The sequence below is a fragment of the Scardinius erythrophthalmus genome (genome assembly GCF_964197995.2).
Source record: "Scardinius erythrophthalmus genome assembly, chromosome: 12".
Lineage (NCBI taxonomy): Eukaryota > Metazoa > Chordata > Actinopteri > Cypriniformes > Leuciscidae > Scardinius > Scardinius erythrophthalmus.
Window position 1 is genome coordinate 9,061,600 of NC_138232.1, and position 24,935 is coordinate 9,086,534.

General features: G+C 36.4%; 1 protein-coding gene across 3 annotated transcripts in view; it reads left to right on the top strand.

The window, feature by feature from the left end:
* Window positions 1–24,935, top strand: part of pdzrn3b (PDZ domain containing RING finger 3b) — a 98,128-nt gene that overhangs the window by 45,320 nt on the left and 27,873 nt on the right. Inside the window, exon 1 of one of the 3 annotated variants that reach the window (XM_081381311.1) lies at window positions 7,681–8,004. The exons of the other annotated variants lie outside the window; for them this stretch is intronic. The gene's annotated coding sequence lies outside the window, so the exon portion shown is untranslated. Of the gene's footprint in view, window positions 1–7,680; window positions 8,005–24,935 lie in introns of those variants that run through there. 3 annotated transcript variants of the gene reach the window in all.

Below are 24,935 nucleotides of genomic sequence, written 5' to 3' on the forward strand. Positions count from 1 at the left end.
AGTATGTAGAACATTTTAGAACATTTTCATCTTGAATCCACATTTGAAACTCTATAACTATCGTGTAGACCACCTGCACTGTTCAATTCAATTTCCAATGGATAAAATCAAGTCCCATTCTTCATTTATTTATCTATAGATAGTCTATCCATCAATCTATCTATCTATTGATCTATCTATCAGCCTCTCTCTCTCTCTCTCTCTCTCTCTCTCTCTCTCTCTCTCTCTCTCTCTCTCTCTCTCTCTCTCTCTCTCTCTCTCTCTCTCTCTCTCTCTCTCTCTCTCTCTCTCTCTCTCTCTCTCTCTCTCTCTCTCTCTTTGAATATCTTTCTTTTAAATGCATTACACAGTGGAAGATAAAATGGGTTTGAATTCCATTTCATGTTGATTTTAACAGAAAATCCAATCTTGCTTTCTTTAAGTGTTAAATTGTATTTTAGGAAAGTTGATTTTGCCAAGTAGGATGTGCTCCTGGATCAACATCTTTTGTTAGTTCTGGAACTATATTCCTGTCAAACAAACATAGTCCTAACCATAACCAATAACTACTCTTTATACCAAATGATAGGTTGATAAGAATGTTGTTGAAGCCCAAACCTCAGCCTTAACCCTAACCCCAACCATAAAACCTAACCCTAAACTCTAAATTGATTAATGTTGTTCCAGGACCAACAAAGATGTTGATCCAGAAATGTGTCCTACTTGGTGAGGTCACTGTAGGCTTCAGGAAAGTTGTACTTCATTGTCTATTTTTCTGCTTAATTAGTTGGTTTTAGTTAGCTTTGCAATTAGCTACAACTAGCAGTTTGTTAAGGGTTGTTTACTAACTAAAGGGTTAGGGTTGTAGGACTAAAATCCTGCCAACTTCTTAACTTATTTAAATTCTTCTTTTTTCGTATTGTTTTATTGATGAAATCACCCACATCATTGAGCCACTTGGAACTTAATATTTGAATCTTGGATTAGAAAATGTTTTCCTGCTTACCAACATCTTAATGCCACAAAACTATCACGCCTCGCCCAGACTTATTTTTCTTTCCAAACCAAAATGTGTCTATTCCAGACCATAAATGCTTTGTTAATTGCTGTGATTTTTCATTTTTGTTCCATTTTACCAACATATATATATATATGTATATTATAATTGTAGAATTTAATGCAGTCAACCCTTGCGAGTTTTCTCAAATGGAGCAATTCACCCAACAGTATTTAGAGACATTTTAGATTATTTGTTTAACTAAATGTTCTGAGAATAGTCACGGTCCGCCAGTTTGGCATAAACATCCTCACAGAGTAAAAACAGAACAGATGGTCACCTCACTTAATTGTGTTTATAAAGTTTGGTCTGGGCCGTGACAGTGAGAATTATAGGTAAAAAATAAAATAGAATGGCCGAGCAAGAGCTCTAATGATGTAAGATAACTAGTGGCAGCTGAGCAGTAGTTTTTGGAACTGGTCTTGTTTTCTCAGAGAGCAGGGGTTGATGGGAGAGTGCATGAGTGACATGCATGTGGACTTCCTGCTTGCATGCTTCTCTAGATGTGGTGTTGAACTTTCAGTAATCTGGGTCGAGACAAACAGAAGGACGTGTCTGACGCTTTGTGTAGAATTATGATGGATTGGGTTGGGTTTATTAAGAAGAGAACTTAAAGAACTTGAGGGTGAAAATAACAATTCATGGGGCGAACAAACGACCCTGCAAACTTCAGAGGAGTTTCAAAGCTCCAGGCAAAAGGCCAAAACAAGAGGAATAGCAGGATAGAAGATGTGAGACTATATTTGTATGTAGTGAGAAGAGATTGAATAAGAGGCCTACTGGTGCACATAGTGAAGATAATTACGTTAACTCACTCCGTCCATAGCCATCTGCTGCCATGGTTGGCTCATATGAACTTAAAATTTTTCTCATTCTCTTTCTCTTTTTTTGTAGTCAATGTAGTGCAGTAGTGATGGGCCAGTATAGTCGGCCATATATATAGTAATATTGTAATATATTTCAAAGTGCAACTTATTATTATTTCAAAGCTGATTTTTTTCAGCAAATTCAGCAAAGCTGAATTTTCAGCAGCCAATACATGAAGACAAAAAGGTTGAGATCTACTGTCTGCTTTAAAGGGTTAGTTCACCCAAATATGAAAATGATGCTTACTCTTAAAGGTCCCGTTATATGCCCCTTTTCACAAGATGTAAAATAAGTCTCTGATGTCCCCAGAGTGTGTATGTGAAGTTTGAGCTCAAAATACCCAACAGATAATTTTTTACAGCATGTTTAAATTGACATTTTTTGGGGCTCAGAAAAACGAGCTGTTTTAGTGTGTGCCCTTTAAATGCAAATGAGCTGCTGCTGGACGACCCAGGGGGCGGAGCTTCATGAGCTCGCGCTCAGTCTGTCAGGACAAATTCATCTCACGGAATGATGATAATATCAGAAACTCTCAGTAACGGTGTTCAGTTCGAGTCGGACAATAATGCCTACAGAGTCAGAGTGCTGTATAGAGATGAAACAGGTATGGTTTAGTAGTTTTTACGGTTATTATAACGTATTTGTCATCTGCTTGTATGTATCCATTATTTATTAACAGCCTACAAGTCTGCTGTTTCGGACCAGGTCCGAATGATGATCAAACATATACTGATGAGTTTAATAAAGTTTATTGTACATCACACAAAAGATGAAGCGTCAGTTTTACTTCAGAAAATCACCGTAAGAGCTGAGTAAACACAGTAGGCTAAGTTATAAGAAGTGCGCAAGTAGCCAGTAGAGTTGAGGGAGCATTCCTGTGGGCGGAGGTTAGTCTAAACACGGTTCTGGTGATGTCACTAATGCAGGAAGTAGAGGGGTGTAGTCCAATCCAGCCATTTTATGTAGTCAACTTCTGTTAAATAAAATATCTCGCTTGGCATTGAACTTTGAGCTTTATAATTTTACAGATATTATTTATACTCTAACAACAACATTACACACTAACTAAAGTTTGAAACATGGGATCACGTAGAACGGGACCTTTAAGCTTATGCTACTCCTCATCCTATGTCATGCGTCTGGTCAGAGGTCACTCTAGTAGGAAACTAGACTCGCCAACGGCCATTACCGGAAGCCAGTGATTATAGTTTCATAATGCCATCATTAACCCCCTGGAGCTGTATGGATTACATTTATGATGGATGGATGCATTTTTTGGAGCTTCAAAAACTCTTATTCACTCCCATTATAAAGCTTGGAAGAACCCAGGATATTTTTTAACATTACTCTGATTGTGTTTGGCTGAAAAAGAAAGTAATATACACCTAGGATAGCTTGAGGGTGAGTAAATTATGTAATAATAATAATTTTTGGGTAAACTAACCCTTTAAGTGACAAAGACAAATAAACTCCAAATAAAACCAAGTCAAACTCCAATTCTAAGATGGAGCACTGCAATTTTAAGATGATTAAAAATAATAAAATATATATACAGTATATAAAAAAAAATAGAATCCCTGATGTGCTGCATATATCATAAAACGTTTATTTCAGTCCTCCCTTGAAATAAAAACGTAGTTCTTTTAGAAGTAAGTATATGCCTCAGGTCAGGTAATATTTTTACCCTTTTACTGTTGCTGGCTTGGGCAGCGTTCATGGACAGTTTCTTTTCTGATTGACATGAAACTTAAGTCAGCTGGTTTCCCTTACGTTTTTTCCACTGTGCCCTCAATCCAGCTCTGCTCAGACCAGCACTTCTGATTTCCAAGAACGAGTCCTTAGCATCCATCCTGTTCTATTTCTGTACAAAGATGGTAATTTACTGTGTACAGGAGCATTTGGATTGAAGATTGTAAATGCAAAGAGAAACACAGAAACCGAGGATAGCATTGGTTGAGTGGAACATTGGGGACTTTGGGGAGGCTCTTGATGTCTTTGGCTGAGCTCTAATATCTCCCTATATCTGTCCTTCTATCATGTTTGAGGAATCAACCCTGAACTGTGGCATTGGAATCTCTCAAGTTAATGGGACAGTTCATCCCAACATGAAAATTCTGTCATTGTTTACCCTCATGTCATTTCAAACCTGCATGCTATTTTTTTTTTCACAACAAATTCAAGGATAAAAAAAAAAAAGAAAAGAAACATGTCTACAACATCAAATGAGTGAGTTCTTGCTGTCTTGTGACCAAACGTCATGATGTCAAACCATAAGTACAACAAGTGCAATATTTGATTTGAGAGCTGCATACTGAGTGGCATGAATAATCAGATTTTTATCATTTTTATCATTTTACATTTTTATCTGTTCAGAACAACTTTAGAAGACTTGGGGGTAAAAAAATATAATTTAGACGTCTTTATTGTGCTTTTATGGTGTTCTTTTGAGCTTGACAGCCCAACTCAAGTCACCTTTATTTATATAGCTCTTTTTACAATACAGATTGTTTCAAAGCAGCTTTACCATGATAATGCAACAGAGTTTGTTTCGGCTATACAGCAGATCTAGAAGAAAAGTGTCATTGTCATTGTGTTAGGTGTTTATTCATTTCTTTTGTAAAAAAGTGATTCATTTAGTTCATTTATCTATACAGATGCTCTGGAGAAAACTGTGATGTCATCGTCCAGCTCAGTTCAGTTCTCATAATGGTGTCAATGCAGGCAGATCAATAATATTGTTGAATATTAACCTTAAACAATATTAACTTTAATTTAACCTTTTAACCTTTTAACCTTTTAATATTAACCTAACATTAACTGTAAACTGAATATTTACTATAAACTGTCATTTCATCTTAAAGTTTCTTCAAAATTCTTGAGTTGTAGGTAAGTTTGGGGTGTTTTTAGGAAGAAGAAAAAGTAAAAATGGCACAGAACAGCTATGGGCAATTTAATTTTAGACATGCATTAAGGTGAATGAGATTACTTTTTTAGGTGGCGGATATGATGCTTGACCTCTTCTGCAGACCGAGTGGTCGAGGCATACGGGCAATGCAGTCATTTGTGCATTAACGCAGCACAAATCTGCCTGTGTGTGCGCTGCGTCCAAGACAAGTGCGCTTTGCAGGGAACGAGAACGGGACGGAATTTTTCTTTGGAATCCCTGGTGGATTGTTTAAGGTTATTTAAGATGGTGTGCTAGTGTTACAATTTACATTTCCAGTGATATACTTCTGGTTATGGGGTCTGTTCTATTACGGTGGTCTCTGTAGAGTCTTGAGTTTCCTTCTGTTTTTGTACTATTATGACCTTCATTCTGTGCTAGCTCTGGGCTCTGTTTAGGCTTTTTGATATTCCCCTCCTCCTTATATGTTCTCTCTCTACTTTAGCCTTCCTTTTTCTCGCTGACCTTTATAAAAGAAGTTGGATGTCATCCAATAAAAAATCTTCATTCAGAAATTCCTTTATGGGCACATCAAAGATCTTGAGATGTTCTAACATTAATTCAATTAAAAGGCGAGGTAGAGGGAGACGGGCAAACCGAGACGGCGAAATTAAGAGTTGCAGGGGGTGCAAAAGGATCCGCTAATCCCAGACGTGCCTTATCAGCCCTTGAGTCAGGTCTAGAGTCAGGCTCCTGCCCCCCTGGATCTCCTCCATCAGTGGGAATGCCTTTTATTCCACCCCACTGATCTGACTTCAAAGGCGGTATGAGGCCCGTGGTCCACCCCTGCTGTATACCCCAGCTTTCATTAGAAAGCAGATTAGCGCTAATCTGCTGGAGCACACCTGACGTTCCCCCTGCACTGCCGGATGGGAAGCGGCTGTAGTATGGGTGTAAAGGGGGATTAATGTAATTGCAGAGGTCACAGCACCAACTGCACTCAAGACCTGATCAGAGATCAAGGTGCAAAGCGGTTAATTTGTTAATTGGACACATGGGGAATTAGGGAAAGGAGAATGGATAAGTAGCATTGTAAGATGCTGATAAGTACAGTATTAAAGTATCATTTTCAAAAGCTATCTACTGGGCATTACACAGATAGAAGGATTACCTCACTTGTTCTTTCACATTGCAACTCTTTGCAGGAATGCATGATAAAAAAGCAAGTGTGGGTATCGGCAGATAAATTTGACCATTGTAATCAGTGTATTCATTTTGTTTTATATTATTATATTTGATTACTCAGAGCCTCATAAATAAATATAAGGGTTTTTTTTTAAGCACATACATACTTTTAACAAGAATACATACTTTTTTTTTAAGAGATCAAATATCAACCATCGTATTGGTTATCGGCTTCAAGATATCTTTAATTATCACTTTATGCTATCCAAAATGACTATATGCATGCGTCCTAAGCTATAACTGTTGCGTTTGCATAAGATTTTTTTTTAAATCCCTAAATATAAAATGAACCTTCAGTGTGAAGGATTTTTTTTTAGTCTGTTTCTCACGTGACTGACCATTTGGCCTGCATAACTAGAATCATTAGTGTCCACACATTTCCTGTTTCATGTCTCTGGGGTGATTTAGATCTGTGCTCTCTTTCACCGCAGCAGGCACACTGGGCGTAATCTTGTGTTAAGACTTAACAGACTGATCTGGATCAGACATTGATCTTTGCCTCCTGCTCGTTACACTTATATGTGCTCACACATGTAATGATCCACGCCGACCTTTGACCCATGCCAGCTAGGGCTAGGGGCAATATAATAACTCAAAGCTGATGGACATGTATTTGAGGTGAACACTGCAAGAGCTGAAGGTTTGTGATTATTGAACTATTCAATGTTAATCAATCAACGCAGCAAGTGAAAAGTGTTTCCCTTTGAGAAACTTTTGGCTCATGAATTCTTGACTTTACCAAGAATGTGTCTTACTGAATTTACATGAAGCTCAGTGAAGTTGACAGAATTGTGTTTTATTTATTTATTTTGTATGTTTTTTGTGTTATCCAAATAAAAAGCCATCACTATTGGTTGATTTCTTGCATTTTATGGCTCTCTTCAAGTTTAGAGGGAGGTCTGTTGCCTGACTGCATGAGCTGCCCGTATTAACCTCCATCACTGTGCGAAATGACTAACATCAGAGCCTTTCTAGTTAGTGAAGTTATTATTCCAAGTTAAAATGTAACTTAGTCCAAAGCAAAGCAAAACCTATAGGTAAACTGCAGAGAATATAATGCCTTGCATATGGTATACAAAGTCTTATTGTTTGAGGCTAAAATAATGAAGTAGATCTTTACATTTTATGAAGAAAATGTGGTGTTTTCCAATGCAAAATTCCACACAATGAATGGTTGTCAATGCAGTTTGTTGTGAGGTGGTTGCCCAAGTCTCTGTGATATCTTGGTCTTATTATTCAGTGTCTGAGACTGATTTGTTTTCCCATTTAAATGTTCATGGGGTGAAAAATTTTGAATCAAAATGTCAACTCTTTGTTCTGGTGAAAGGAAACTTCTATCACGTGATTTATTTTGGACTTTCCCTGCCCCATACAGTCAACTGCAAACTCACAGTTGGATTGGATCTGCTTTCATCTAATCAACAGCCAATGAATAGAACTATCACTACTACATCACAACTTTAATTCTTAGGATTTGAGTTTTGAACATACCTCAAACCATATCTATGAAGAATGGCAATATCAGGCACCAATAATAAAGTTGTCTCAAAAGAGGTAGTGATGTCACTGTGTGGACTTTAATTTAGCAAAGAAAACATCGTTTTTCCAAACAGTCTTTACAGCACTTGGCTTCATCCGAGTGCCTCACACATGAGGGGTATTTTCAGAGACTGTGGTACCGAACTCTCTTCCAAGAAAGAGAAGTTTAGCAAAGCTAGGTCTTGTATACTTAGCCTCCCCCCTCACAGAAACACGCAGTAACACACACACACACACACACAGCTCCGGTTGTCGTTGTAGATGCTGTTTTTCTATGCCACAGATGGCCTGTCTTCGAGTGGTGGGGATTACTGGTGTTTCTACAGGACTGTTTGGGAAAGAGCTGTTTACTGTAGGCTGCTGGACTCCGTGCTGCCGTGGCCACATTTGGTTCCCTTTCCTGTCTCTGTGAGGCCAAGCCACACACCATACGGCAAGTAGGACACACTTATGCATAGACCCACACTTGTGCAGACTAGCAACAGCAGCGGCGGAGTTCTAATGCCGCACAGAGACAGAAGAAAAACAGGGATCATGGCATTTCAACCTATTAAAGGAACAGGACACCCAGAAATGAAAATTGTGCTATAATTTACTCGCCCTCATGCCATTCTAGACCTGTATTCATTCATTTTTTTCAGAGCTGTTTAGCAGAATGATAAGGCTGCTCTTTTCCATACAATGAAAATCAATAGATAAGCTCCAAAAAAGACAAAGGCGCCATAAACGAGGCATAGAGGTTGTGCTTGTGTGCTAATAGTCCAAGTCTTTTGAAGCTAACTTTGGCTGTGTGTGGAATAGAGAAAGATGGACAAAATAGCTGACTGAAAAGCCTTCCCTCTGTAGCTCTCAAATATCTAAAGATGGTGCCTGAAACTTTATTGGTTCTTGTGACTGATGTTGTTTGAATGTTTTGAAATGAATGTTAGCGTGAATGAGACTTGAGCACATCTTTGCTGGACTTTTCTTATTTACTCATAATTACAAATAATAGTATCTATCCCACTTCTTCCTTAAAGGGATAGTTCACCCACAAATGAAAATACTACCATCATTTACTCACCCTCATGTTGTTGCAAAAAATGTATGGCACTGTTTCTTTTATTGAACATATATGTGACCTATACTTGCGAAATGAGTCGCAATGAGCAAATTATCAAAAATGAGTTATTGTAATTTTCACATTCTCAAATGATGTATGATTTTTTGGAATCAGACCAAATTTATCAAAAATAAATGAGCTACACCTTTTTGAAGTCGATAAAGACAGCAAAGTCAGTTTTGAGAAAAATCAATTTAAAGTTTTCTGAAGTTTCCAAAACAAAATCACCTAGCAACCATACCGTAAAATCCCTGGTAATAACCAAGTCAAACCCAAATATCTATAGGAAAAGTCTGTATTCAACTTTTTTTTCCCATGATACAATTATTGTTTGATTAACGTGAATGAGACAGACAGCCTTAAGACCTACTGTACGGCACGGATATAATATAATGTTACACAACAGATGTTTTCCCCCAACAGTTAACCAAATATTAATTTAAGACATAACAGATCATTTTTGGGTGAATACTCGCCAAGACAGATATTTTGAAATACTGTAATTCTGTGTATATGTGTATATCGGGATCACACGCCTGATCCGTCTTTGTGCGCACGCTTCATCTCTGTCAGTCAGCGCACGTTAAATCATTTTGTTTACATCAGCGTGAGTTTGAAAATCCCATTTCATTGGTTCAAACTTGAGAATTCGCTATGAATATTCACAAAGTTGTAATGCTGCATTTTAAAACAATACCAAACTTGTGCTGAGGGAAAACGCCAGTCGTCGAGAAGCAAGGAGAGAAAAACTGCAATTTTCATTGGGAAAGAGTACTCTTTCAGAAAATGTACAAATAAAGGTACTTTTTTGTGAAAACCTAAAATTCGTCATTTTCCCTTGTTTTGCCTGTAGCTCGTAGTTAGCCTATGCGCATTTCCAACTCATTTTTCCTGCACGGCTCATGTATATTTGGTTGCCAGCATGCTTCAATATATTTTTTTGTTCTGTAAAAGAAAGTCATACAGGTTTGGAATGACGAGGATGAATAAATGATGACAGAATCTTTGTTTTTTGGGTGAACTATCCCTTTACCGTAGAAAGACTGCAGGCCAAGTTTTTAAACACTGAATAGGTGTTTCTAACATCTGAATGTGGGCGGACATGGGAATGTTTTAATGTCTGATGGTGTTGTAACAAGATGTTTTTGCAACTTAGCTTCAGTAAAATGGTCTTTTTTCATTGGCTAGCAGGTTTTGAACTCTAACCCAGTTTTGGAGATTGCTTTAATAGTACTTCATACTGTTCTTTTTCTATCATATTATAATCAAATTTGTCTTCTTGCTTAAATGCACAATCTGCTCTATATATGATAAGCTCCATAGGAGACAGAGCTGTCTCTGTGCTGTATGATGGGAGAGAGATGTTTGTGTGGTGTGGGATGGTAACTGTACACATATACACACAAACATTCTGCTAGAGCCCCTGCACCCAGCTGCTCTAGTCTTAAGGAAGAATGTAATAAACCTGAAATGAACTGAGATATAAGGATATTCATAGTCTCCCATCTGTCTTGGATACATCCAATATTCATATTTAAAGTTTGGGGTCAGTAAGATTTTTCTTTTCCTGAAAAAGATATTACTTTTTTTTTTTTTAGCAAGGACACATTAAATTGATCAAAAAGGACAGTAAAGACATTTATAATCTTACAAAAGATTTTGTATTTCAAATAAATGCTGTTCTTTTTAACTTTCTATTTATCAAAGAATCCTAAAAAAAAATATCTGTTTCCACAAAAATATTAAGCAGCATAACTGTTGTTGAGAATGATTTCTGAAGGGTCGTGTGACACTGAAGACTGGAGTAACGTCTGCTGATTTTTTTCTTTTTCATCACATGAATAAATTATAATTTTTTCAAAATTATGTAATATAGTTTTTTATAATATATTATATAATTATGTAACATAACATTTCATTTCATAAAGTTACCATTTTTACTATATCTTTATTTTTTTTTTAAAAGCATCCTTATAAGAGACTTAAAAACAATAAACATCTTTACAGCCCCAATCTTTTGAGCGGTAGTGTAAATTATTTAATATTCTGTGCTATTGCTTGGTCTCCAAGTCTTTTCCAGACTTGAACATAAAATGTGACTATTTTATGTAGAACAGACAGAAATGTATTTGTTTATTAAGTTAATAATGGTTTGACAACCTGATTGAATGTTTTGAATTGACATTTGAGGGCTCTTTTTTCTCTCTTTCCATATGTTGTGTCAAATCATTGACATCAGACTTGTCACAAGTTTATGTGTCTGGGTTCAAGGTCTTAAAATGCTCAAAGAATGTGTGTATCCTTGAACACAGCCATGAAGCTTCAGTCAAAAATGCTCATGCTTCATTCATATCAGGCCTTTTTGCCTCATCTGTGCCAAAACACAAACACTAGTTAGTTTAAGCATTATGGTGGCAAATATTGCATTACCATGTGTATTTTCCAACAAAGTGGACCCAACTGTACATTACACAACTGTTTCTGTCAGAGCAAGAGGATTTACAGGCTGTCAGGTGCCAGGTGTGCCGTTACTGTAAAATATTTATGTGCTCACTGAAAAATGTGCTTTGGCCTTTACGTTGGGCTGTTTTCTGTTGAGGCAGGTCTCCATTGACCTGTTATAATGTCTTGTTTTTAAGAGACTGAGAGAATGTGATGATGTTTGCCCTGCCTTTTGCCAAGAGGCTGGCTGGATTCAACCATTCCACTTGAGATGAATTAGACCAGAGGAGAGGAGATCCCTCTAGTGGACAAATCAGTTTTTCAGCAACCTCAAACACTCACAGCACCCGTACATGCAGAATTCATTTTATTTTGGGGAGAATTTATTTACCTGAATTGTAGTTTAATGACTGATTCTTGGTCGAATAACCATATTGTAAAAAAAAAGTAGAGTTATCAAAATGTAACTTACCATGTCCATAAAACAAACTTATAGTAATAAGTTACCATAGTAACTTACTAATATTATTTTATTTTAATATATATCTATTTTAGAAAGTGTTTTCAAATTTAAGACCAACCATTTATTTATTTAAGTAAGTGTTTAAAAGATATAAGACCTTACATTTGTATTTGCACTTACCAATTTGACTCTTTTGCAAATTGCCACTGGTTTGCTTTTGTCAACACTTATAATCGCTTTCTAATCATTTACTGTGGTATTGCCATGTTTTTCGGGGCAATGCTATTATAGTGATACTGTGGTGTTCTTTTGAATTACATTGGAGTACCATATAAATACCATTGCATATGAATGTGCAGTATATCATGATGATACCATCGTGTTATGAAATCACCACATTACATTTTGTAAAGGTCACTACTCAATCCTACTCAAAATTCAATCCGCTGGTGTAGACGCTACACTACTACATTAAACTCTTAACTTCATTCGCTGGTGTATTCGCTAATATAGTTATCGTTCTTGGTGAGAACGGGCCTTAACAGTTCAGTTCATCAATGAATTGTTCATCACCACATACTTGGGGGAGAGAAACAGTTTAGTGCAGCTGTCATTGTAGTTACATGATTCACTTTACTCTGCATGATTCACAAGGCTTTTATCTCTCTAGTCGCTGACTTTCTTTTCTGAGAGTCATTGTGTTTAATATAGGGTCTGTCTGTGTTTGAAGAGCTTGAATTGTCAGGCAGACTGTTTTGGTTTCTGACAGTGTTTGTTAAGTGTAATGTACAATTGTATGGCTTGAGGAATCTGAGGGGTCAAGCTCAGAGCAGACACTGACATTTGTTCTGTATCTGACCCCAAACAACCAGCACACATCACAGAATGCTCTTTTGCTTCCCTCAAGGGCTGTGTTTAACTCAGCAAACACTGAGATCGGCCGTGCTTTTGTGGAGAGGAGCCCATTTGTTTTTGTCAAAAATGTTTGAGAAGAATGCAGGCAGAAGTGATAGAAATGGTTTTACAATTGTTTCTCCATGAAGTTTTAGAACAAGGGAGAATATTCTGATTTATTCCTGATAGCATTTTAAATATAATCATGTTTAAGGTGATTTGATGTTTTTTTGTGAGCTATGAACCTCTCTTACACCATATTTAGCACAATCCAATATTATTTCAATTGATTTTTATCCTTTTTGACTGTAAATGCTGATAACACAGCAGTTTGCCTTTGAACTGGTGTTGCTCCTGGTTGCCTTATGAAGAGATTCTGTGTTTGCAGACTAGGCATGTGCCGGTATCAACTTTTCATGCTGCGATTAATTGATTGAGCTTTTACCACGGTATACGGTATTATCACGATATTTTAATTGCTCAAGAGAAATGGATGGATTGGTGGGGGGGATGTAGAAAAAAAACCTACTTGCATTACAATAGTGATTGTCAAAACATTTGGTAACTAAATAGAATTTTACACAATTTTCACGCTTTCAATTCTTGGGATTTGATTTCAATCTTGATTCAGTATTGACTTTTTGGATAAATATTAGGTAGGCTACAGTAGATAGACGTTCATTTTTCTCAAGAAAAAATATATCTCACATAATGCTGTAAACATACAGAGAGCCCTGTCAGCTGGTATTATTAAAGGTTAAAAATTAACTAATTAAATTAAATATAATTTGGTTTTCATTATAATAACAATTATGACACAAGTAAAAATATAATACAAATTGCACATATTTAGCAAAATACTCCTCTCTATAGCTATTTTTTTCTAGTCAACTAACGTGTTGGTCATTAAATGGCTTTCCTGAGGTAAATGTAACGTTCTGTGACATAATTGTTCACCTGCAGTTTTATTGACCTCTTTCCGTGGTTGAAAAACACTGAATGATCGAAATTATGTATGAGGCATATATACCTTTCGGTAAGTTGTAGCCTACTGTATCTTTAAATAAAAAGTAACAGATGATCGGTTTACTTGAACTGAGGCGCTACAGTGATCTGTCAAGTCACATTTACAAGCACCAAAACAGTATTTGTTGTATGAATTCCGTAATAAAATGGACAGAACATGAGAGCTGAGAATTGTTTTCATACCATAATAACCTGCTCTGTCTAGTCTGTCGGTCTCCGTGTCCTCTTTGCTCCGCGATTTTTCTCTGCGTGAGAAACTGCATGTGGCGCGAGAGCGTTTGAAAAGTGTAAATTGCGTGAGTCTCACGCTGAATGCGTATTGACAGCTCTGCTTTTAGAAGGGGGATAGATCGTCGGCAGCGTGCCTCCTTCCGCCATGCTTCTTCTCCATGTGAGGATTGTTTACATTAGACTAGAGTGCGCACTGCGCCGCATGCACACAGTGCTAATACATGTGGGGATTGTTTACATCAGAGTGCGCACGTGTTTCGGGCAGCATATACGCAGTGTTTGTATAAGCGGTTGATGGAAAATAAGCTAATACACGTTCTATAAATATAAATTCTGATCTATTATTTTTCACGGTATTTTGAAGTGCCCACGATAACAATATCGTGCATATTCATTACCGCGATTTATCGCATTACCGAATACCGGCACATGCCTATTGCAGACACACAAACACACTTACAGATTCTTATTGTTCTTACTGAGAGAGGTACTGTACAGTAGCTTTTGGGGAAAGTGAGTGTTAATGAGAGGAAGACCTGTTTGGATATTTGGCGGTCTGACATCTTCTGAGAGCAGTTACACACTGGATGATTCACACACTGTATGTCCAGATGGACTCAGAGGGGGTTCATGAGAACGAAATCTGAGAGAGATTCAGAGGAAGTGGAGTGGGTAGAGATGAGAAAAATCCTCCTAGCAAGGGGAGAAAGCAGAACAGAACAGCATAGAAAGAAAGAGTGCGAGAAAGACAAAAAGATCACAGACTTCGAGACAGGTAAAGAAAGAACCTTCAATGAAGATAAAGAGGGAATCACATGAGAGAGCAGGGAATAACAGACATCCAGAGTGTTGTGTGTGTCGTGATGAGTGCAGGGAAGATTTATGAGATGCTGTTGAATGTAGCAAGCAAACAGTAGAACTCCTCCACCTGCTCTCTCTTTCTTTCTCTCTCTGTCTTTCTATGTCTGGGATTTGCTCTCTTGTTGATACTATTTGCACAGATTCTCAGTTTGCTATAAACTCCCGGACACTGTCAACTTTCCACTCTCTTTTCACAGACATATATTTTTCTCCCTCTCTCACCCTCTTTCACACCCAACATATTCACACCTATGATGCACCTTGGTTAGAAGAGGTTTAGTCCCCACAAGAAGCATTGTGTATATAGGCTATATTGAAAGAGGTTCTTCTATGTCATCACTGCGAAAATAAACTAGATTCAGGTGCTAGTTTTTTATATGGTCAAATCAGGTCCTTAATGATTTTTAGGTGGTCTAAACTTATCAGCGATCAGCGATACCTGGTAGCAACCCGATCAGCAATACCTGGTAGTAACTTATAAAGTTATTATAAACATATTATAAATTATATTCCAATCACTGAAAACTCAGGCACACACTAGTATCCCCGCTAGTATCATGATACATGTCTACCGAAGCCATAATATATCCTGCTCACTTTACGGCTGAAAATAGTCTAGAAAATCTGAAAATATTTGTTACAGAATGCTGAACACATTTACAGTTCATTATGGATTCAGTTTATATAGAGGTCTATGTTTTGGATGAATAATGGAGCCTGCCCTACAGACGAGCCACATCTGCATGGTCGACAATCCATATGGGGTGAATTCAGATTGATTGGGACACTTTTTGCCATTGAGATCTAAATTCACCCCTATGTATTTATATAAAAACCTACAATGGGTAAATAACCAATAATGTTTTCACAATTTCGAATAACTTTTTAGGTAAATCTTAAAGTTCGATAAACTTAAGGTTGAGCCACTGCTGGTAGACTATTTTAACAATGTTTTTTACTAACTTTTCTGGACCGGCAGAATGAAATAGAAGCCGATGAACGAAAGTCTTACGGGGTTGGAACAACATGAGGTTGAGTAATTATTTCTGACAGAATTTTCATTTTTGGGTGAACTAACCCTTTAATATTATATTACATGAGTTAAAACTTTCTTTTCCCTTTTTTTCCTCTCCCAATTTTTTACTATTGGGTTTGTAGTTGCCCCAATATTCACAATAGTGGTCAGTCAAATGTGTTTGTAATGACCCTTAACTTCCCAATCATGGATATTTGGTCACACCACTGTTTGTTATGCTTGCTTGCTAAAGCTTGCTACCTATAGGGGGAGCTAAAACTTCACAAATAAGTTCTTCTATCATTACTATATATAAAGCTCTAATCTTAACACTTTAAAGTGATATATTGATCATAATTTGATTATGAACTAAAATGATATTTCCATGTACTCTGCATGAGCTTCTGTTTACATCGACAATTCATATATAAGTACTGATAATGACATGCCCATTCATCTTCTTTGTATAGTTCATCTTATGTGAATGTTCATTGAGTGTGAAACCAAGATTTTTGTCAGGGAGAGATCGTAACTTTGACATTTAACAAGTCAGTTCTTAAGTTGTATGCATCACAACTTTCTAAAATTGCAGTACAGACAGAGCAGTGAATAAGATAAAAAGAAATGGATGCCTTAAATCACAGGTCATCCGATTGGATTTGTGATATAATCTTGAGTTAATCTCTGTTGTTCAGCTGAACCTCTTCTTTTGCTGATGCACCGGTCAGTTCATGATGGCCTAACCTGGTTCTACAGTGAAGCCGTCATGATAATCGCATTACAGACCAACAAAAGGCCCACTTCACTTGAGCTCTCTCTCTCTCTCTCTCTCTCTCTCTCTCTCTCTCTCTCTCTCTCTCTCTCTCTCTCTCTCTCTCTCTCTCTCTCTCTCTCTCTCTAAATACCCAGCGACATAAAGGCTGCTCTGAGGAAGTAATTTAAGCTCTCACTTGCATAAAGACCACAGTAGCAACAAGACTTTCTTTTAGTTAGGTTAGAGTTTGTTTGTTTTTTTAGGTTAGAGGTACAGTATATGTTTTCTAGTTTGATTGAAGCCCTCATCATGTCATTTCTATGGCTCTATGGTTTTTCACTTGGTTTTGTTGGTGAACAGTGGAATATGTTGAGCAGGTTAAGAGCTGTGTGTGTGTGTGTGTGTGTGTGTGTGTGTGTGTGTGTGTGTGTGTGTGTGTGTGTGTGTGTGTGTGTGTGTGTGTGTGTGTGTGTGTGTGTGTGTGTGTGTGTGTGTGTGTGTGTGTGTGTGTGTGTGTGTGTGTGTGTGTGTGTGTGTGTGTGTGTGTGTGTGTGTGTGTGTGTGTGTGTGTGTGTGTGTGTGTGTGTGTGTGGAGAGAGATCACTGCACACCTGTTTGTCACATTAGGGGGCTGGTGTTTGGTGAGCTGTGAAGAAACATCAAGGCAGAGTTCTTAGTAATGAATCTCCATCATACCCAAGACACTAATACAACCGAACAGAACAGCACTCCTCACTCCCCACTGAGAGAGAACGAGAAAAAAACAAAGAAAGAAAGAGAGGATGAGGGAATTTGATTAAGCAAATGGATCAGGTTAGTTTAGTAGATTGTAAACACACTATATCCTTTCTGAATCAATAGTATGATGGATCCCATATTCAATGAAACACCTGTTCTGGTCTAATTTATGGATAATATGCAGTATGCATAGATACATGTTTTGTTTGTTTTTTCATTGATCCTTGGGCATTATGATTTGAACCATTTACTTTGTTCATATTTCTGCGTCATTCATACCTCTGCTGGATAATTCAGACCATAGTTTAAGCTGTTTTTTGTAACATGGTAGCTGTTTTCTCATCCAAAGTGATATACTTCTTCAAGATTGTCTACCAGGTCCACCTATGGTACTGGTAGTCTCGCTGATCAACAACTTTAGACCAGATAAAAACCTTTAACGACCTGATTTGACCAGTTAGAAACCATATAAAATTGGCTAGCTGGTTCTATTCTTAAAAATAAAGGTTCCAAAAGTGGGTTTTGACAGCAATGCCACAGAAGATCCTCATTTTTCTTGAGTGTGGAGAATATTAATGATATAAAGAATCTTTTTCCACTATAAAGAATGAAAGTTTTCATATATGTTAAAGGTTGTTCATGGAACTATGGATGTCAATAAAGAACCTTTATTTTTAAGTGTCTAAAAACTATTTTGTTTTAATGCCGAACAATTTGTTCTGGTATTTTTTAAATACCTGGACAGATCAAATTTGCCATGAATAGTACGAAGTAGCTGCAAAAAAAATTGCAAATATTTTATAACTTTTCATTGTTTGGTTGCATCAAACTAGATTTGAACAGGCCTGCACACTACAGCTTTAATTCATAAATACACCCCTGGAGCTAAATATTCATGTATGAGCTAATTTGATTGGGGCATTTTAGCATGAGATGTGAATTATTTATTTAATATATCCGTCATCAATTATTGTATTTTGTGTGCTGTTCTGCTTCAGTATATGTGAGAGCTGTGGATCAGCTGCCAAGTGTGTGTCTTTTTTTAAAAGGCATGCTGTTTTAGAGGGCCACGGTCAAAGACCCTTTCTCTCCGCCCCATCACACATCTATACACACACCCTCGCATATAACGCAACCCCTGAAGGCCCTGTGAGGTCCCAGTGTCAACATTTGAATGGCGGGTACAAAGTTAGAATTCATTGTTATGGTTTCTGGGAGAAAGATGCAGAACGGCCACTGTCACTCACCCGTTACGGTGACAATGAGGGGGGCTCCTCCTGCCCTCTTCCCTTTGTGGCCTTATTGAATTATGGCACTGGTTCTCTTTGTGTGTTCTGGCAATAGTAATTGAAAACATGTGACAGAAAAAGCAGTCAGGAGAGAGAGGATATGCCTCACTGACTATGACTCCATTAGAAAAGGCAAATTCAGAGAGAGAAGCAGTGATTTATATTCCATAGAGACTGGGTTACGTGAGGAATCCTCTGTGTGTATGAGGTTCGGTCTTAAACCTGCCTTGAACTGAAAGTGTTTGATGGCTTATGGGTAAAAGTTGAGTGTGGTACGCTACGTTTAATTTTTCTCTCCGCCTGTTTCTGTCTCTCTTACCCCTTCCAGTCCATTTTGTTAATATTAGTTTAAAAAAAAAGATTTTATATTTGCATTCCCAATGTTTTGCAAAATTGCAATAAGTATAGAAAAAAGCATAGCAAAATACATAAAATAACGTAAAATAAAATAATACATTAAATGTTTAATGATTTAATGATGATTTAATAAATAATACTGTTAAATATGATAATACATTACCTTTATTAATAATATAATATTTTATGTAAGAAATATTTAAATTTAAATATATGACATTATTATATTATATTACATTACATTTATTCAAATTTATTTTTATTTACATTTTCTTTTTATTATTAATTGTTGTATATTATTAATTTATATTTAACTTATAATATTGTTTAGAATGCTTTATATAAATATATAGCCCATAGCATATGGAAATAATGAAATATGATAGTTATGTGCTATTAATGTTTTTTATTTATTTAATTGTTAAAGTGTGTGTGTGTGTGTGTGTGTGTGTGTGTGTGTGTGTGTGTGTGTGTGTGTGTGTGTGTGTGTGTGTGTGTGTGTGTGTGTGTGTGTGTGCGTGTGAAATATAAATGAAATGAATTGTATTGTCTCCTCTCTTGTGTCTTTCATTTGATCGTTTATTGAAGTTAAACGTACAGTATGTAATTTTTTCGCCACTAGGGGTCGCTAACCTCTTTACAATAACAAAGGCGTAGTTTGATGACGCAACATTTGCTAAGAATTATGGGTCTTGTCGTCAACGTCAAGCCGACCGATCTAATAATGTTTATGGATGAGTAAATACATCGATGTTTTTATCATGACTGTGATATGAAGCAGGTCGAGATTGCTAAGAGACCGCTATCAGCTCCACACGCGACGCGAGTCGCGCAGATATAAAAGGAATATGGACATTTTATTCTACCGAACTACACGCGAATGCAGAATTACTTCTCACAGGTCAGTTTATTAGACAAATTAAACTTGTGAGGTAACGCAGCGCTGTTTCACTTGGTGTAACGTTACACTATTACACTAAACTGTATTTGAATGTGTTGAAATGTATGTGTTAGTTTGTCTGTATGAGACTAGCAGTAAGCTCAACATAACATACAGATCATATTCTAACATTTTATCATTGTTGAACTATAGAACATTGATTAGTTTTATGTAAATGTGCTCACCTGTTTAATAAAGTACATATAGGAGCGGTCGAAGTCTCGGACGTGGAGCTCTCGTTTATATACTGTCTATGGGAGCTCTCGGCATCTCGAAAACACCGCGTTGATATTGATTCTCGTTTTAGTCCTTTTTTATCCAAAGTCTGCTTGCCATGGTCCATAATGTTTGAACGAAACAACAACAGCGTGCAAATAGACATTACGAACTACACAGTTGTCCACGTCTGTTGTCTTGGTTACTATCAGAGGGCTCTGGTTGCTATGGCAGTACAAGCAGAAACCAGGGAAAACGCGGATATGACGCCATTGACGGCGACAAAATGCAAATAAAGAAACGGGACGTGTCTGAATTAAATTACAAATTTCTCCTGATTTGAAAGTTGTTGGAAACAGTCGGGATAATGTAAGTACACAATTAAAAAAATATATATAACATAGATATAGTGATTTTTGCTATTTTTAAAGCAAAAAAGTTACATATTGTGCCTTTAATAGCTAGGTTGTATTCTTGAGGTAAATGTCTTCTCTAGTGTTTGTGTGTTAGAGGAGTGCATTGTGCATAAACCTGTATTTCACATAAACTGTTCCCTGTGATTCTTCAGACAACATAAAAACTGTCCTATCTATAGGCTAATGTCTTAACACTCATAAGGAGGCATCAGTCTGTTAGCACACACACAGAGAAAGGTGTTGTCTCCCCTTAGGCATTGAACTGTTTGTGTATGTGTTGTTAGCAACTGTGTGGCACATATTGTCTGGTGGAGATGCTCATTTTTCTATTTGCAAAACACACTCTCTCTCACTCTTTGGCTCACTCACGTGCACTCACGTTCTTTCTTTGTCTGACAGCCGAAGGTTAAGACACTCCTCTGTTCCCCTGCTTAATGGAGTCTGATGCCCCTCTAACTGAGCCATAGTATTGTATGCCATAATGACAGCATTTGCAGAGTACTTCAGCACAAATGAAGTTTGAATTGGATGAAAATTATAGGAGCTGGGTCTTTTTAAAAGCCTCATACAAGCACACCCCCCCCCCCCCCATTCTCAGCCAGGAAAGAGGGGTTATGTGAAGACTAGTGTAAAATTATCTTCAAACAAACAGGCAGCTCTGTATGGGGACAACAGCTCTTAGGGAATTAGAGCCACGCTAATAACCCTGGAGTAAGGGAACACTGTGGCGTTCGCTAATGGGGAAACCGGCGCTTTGTTGCTGGTGGTTTTTCTTAAAGACATTTGAAAGAAACAACTAATACACTCAAAAGCTCCCAAATGACAGTATTGATTAGCTTTTGTCGCTGTTCTTCTGCTTTTGAAAACGTCTTTAAAGCACTTGTTCGTTTTTACCACACACAGTTTCGCACAATTAGCACTCGTGAATTAATAAGGCTGTTTAATCTGAATATTTTTTTTAAACAAAAATCTAGTGATGATTTACAATACATTTGACTCAACAAAAATCATTATCCTTTATCCCCCTTTTTCATGAATGTTCTTCAGAAGTCAATATTGGCTAACCTTTTGGAAAATAAGACATTGAATAATGGAAATTGTTACAAATGAATTTTTCATGAATGCTAACATGATTAGAGACTGCAGTCTAAACCCCTAGACGACTGTGTTTCAATGCGGAGAGGCAAATCCGGGGTGAAGATTTGATAAATTGCACTTTGATTGTTATCTGATTACACTTTGACATGTTATCTAATTTGAAGCGACTCACTAACAAGATTTGTATTGTCTGAAGGGGATCTGTCTGGAGAAAAATACAAACAGGAAGTGCGATAGCACAAAGTGAGCGGACATTGTAGACCCTGTTGGAGCAATTATGTTCAGTATGAATTTGATATTGTGATGTATACACTGCTTGGCCAAAAGAAAAAAAAAGAAAAAAAATAAAGTTGTTTGGATTTAAATGGGCAAATGATGAAATCATGAAGTCAATGATGAAATCACAACATTTATTTCTATCTAGATGTGCGTCCATATTTGGTCAAGATCTTGTATTGACAAGGGGAGTCCAGCACTCTGCACATCCCAAAGACTTTCAATGAATTTAATGTCTGGACTCAGAGGTGCCAATTCATATGTGAAAATGATTTTTCATGCTCTCTCTTATAACAGTTCTTTCACAATTTGAGCCTGATGAATCTTGACATTGTCATCCTGGAATATAACCATGATGTGTACACACTCCATCAGTTAGAACTGTTGCCAAACATAAAATATGCAAGAAACATAAAAATTACTGCAATAATGATCCAATCATTGACTCTTAAGCATTTGCCTATTTAAATCCAAGCAGAGACTTTTTTTTTTTTTCATTTGAAATGAATGAAAATTATTTTCTATATACTTCACTGAATTAAAAATTAAACTCCTGGTAAGACCACAGTTAAATTATGCAGTTTTTATGGTGTTACTATTTTATGTTATTGCAAACATAACTTAAAAAATTTTGATTCAAATTAATGTTCTGGCTAGCAACTAGAGTCTGTCATGCATAAAATGGTATTTAAATGAATTGTTTGCCAAAAAAATGTAAGTACAATAATACCACCATTTGAAAAATAGTTCTGTGCTACCAGTACTCTGAGGCTTGGGTACCACTACAGATTAGTTTTTGTTGTTGCTGTTGTTTTTTATAGTGGTGCCCTCAAAGTCATATAAAGGTGAAAATAGTACATTATTGTAAGTAGGCATGGCTCAGCATCACAATCACCCATAGAGCTCATAAAAGACAACATCATCTTGCAACTTTTTTTTTTTTTTAATCCTATATATAAGTAATCAGAATAGAAATGTACAGGGCATGTCAGAGGTAATCCCAAAAGCCTGTAGTAGGGGACATATCTCCTAAAAATTCCCTGATCAGCTTGCAGTGCATAAATGCTTGGAAGACTAAACAGATTATTTCCTTCTTCTTTTTTCTATCTAATCATCTCTGAAAAAAATCATTTTTTTCAGATGTTGACAAGGTTTTTGTGTAACCTCAATAGCCTCTGCTGTCCTGTTTGGGATATTTAAACAATGATTTATAACTTAATGATAAATTGCTTGTGTTTTTGCTTATTTCTAAGTCACTTTGGGTAAAGACACACGTTAAATGAAGACAGCAGTTTCTATCTAATGAGGACCACTGATTGTCATGCCAAGGTCTAAATTCATAAATCACCTCATTCAACAAATACAGATCATGCCTGTGCTAATTTAAGATCAGATGTTGTTGATTATGGCGTATAATCAGATTAAGTGACTCTAAAATACTGCAAAACTGATCGAGAAGCAACGTTGCTTTTGTGAAACGCTTGATAAAACTCGCTCCCAGCGCATTAAGAGCCACGAGCTGAATATCAAATCTTTTAATATCCTGTCTAATAGTGGTGGTGACAAGCACTGGGAGTTAGGAATGTCATGGCATTTAGATAATGAACCGTAAATATTGTTTTATTAGGGTTGGGTTTGCAAGAGAGGAGGTTTTATTGTGGCAAAGGTTAGACCCTGATTTTAATGCCCTTATTATAGTCGTTAATTCCGCTTTGTGCCGGCGAGGGCGAATGACTGCTCGCTGGAATCCAGCCATGGCCGAAGACATATTAGATGTGCCAGTCAGAGGCTGAGAATGAACTTACCTCAGTTAAGTCCCACCTCTGTCATCACCTCTGCCAATTTATTCACATCTAAATCCGTTTTTATCCTTTCAGCGTGGAGTCTGACAGCTTTTCACTATCAGTTCTTCATTTATTATGAGTCCTCAACCCCATTTTAGGACTTTTTCTGGCTTTGTCACTGGAAAAATCCTTCCAAATGGTTGGCGGTGTCTTAATAGTTTCAGGTGTGTGCTTTTGTGCCTCGGTTGTGAGATATCTTGATGGCTTCTGAAGATAGTATTTGCTTTCTCTCTCTCTCTCTCTCTCTCTCTCTCTCTCTCTCTCTCTCTCTCTCTCTCTCTCTCTCTCTCTCTCTCTCTCTCTCTCTCTCTCTCTCTCTCTCTCTCTCTCTCTCTCTCTGTCTCTTTTTTTATTGGCAGTGTGTGTATGTATATGTATATATATATATATATATATATATATATATATATATATATATATATATATATATATATATATATATATATATATATATATATATATATATATATATATATATATATATATATATATATATATATAGAAAAAAATACAGAATATACAGTGCTATGCATAAGTTTAGACACCCATGCTAAAGTTGACTAAAAAGAGGAATAAAAAAATCATCTTTTGGAAATTGAACTTAATGCCTTATTTAAAAAAAAATAGGAAAAATCCAACCTTTAAGGACACCAATTTTCTTTGTGAATGAATAATGTATCGTAAATAAATAAATGTTCTTCCTTGAAATACAGGGTGCATAAGTCTGGACACCCCTATGTTAAATTCCCATAGAGACAGGCAGATTTTAATTTTTAAAGGCCAGTTACTTCATGGATCCAGGATACTATGCATCCTGATAAAGTTCCCTTGGCCTTTGGAATTAAAATAGCCCCACATCATCACATAGCCTTCACCATACCTAGAGATTGGCATGGTTATATTTCAGTTAGCCTAATAGCTGGTTTGATTTGCATTGAGAGATGATCTTATGGAAAGTACTCCATGCCTCTACCTATTTTTTTTAAATTAAGGCATTAAGTTCAATTTCCAAAAGATGATTTATATATATATATATATATATATATATATATATATATATATATATATATATATATATATATATATATATATATATATATATATATATATATATATATATATATATATATATATATATATATATGTATATATATATATATGTATATATATATATATATATATATATATATATGTATATATGTATGTATGTAGAAAAAAATACAGAATATATATATATGTTCTGTATTTTTTTCTACATCATCTTGGTGACATCAGCAAATTTTGCAACAATTTTTAACCCTAACATAGACATTGTTTTATCAAAATTGCTAACGTTACTTTTGATAAAAACATCAGCAAGAATGTGTTAAGATACAAATCCATCATCCATCAATCAATCAGT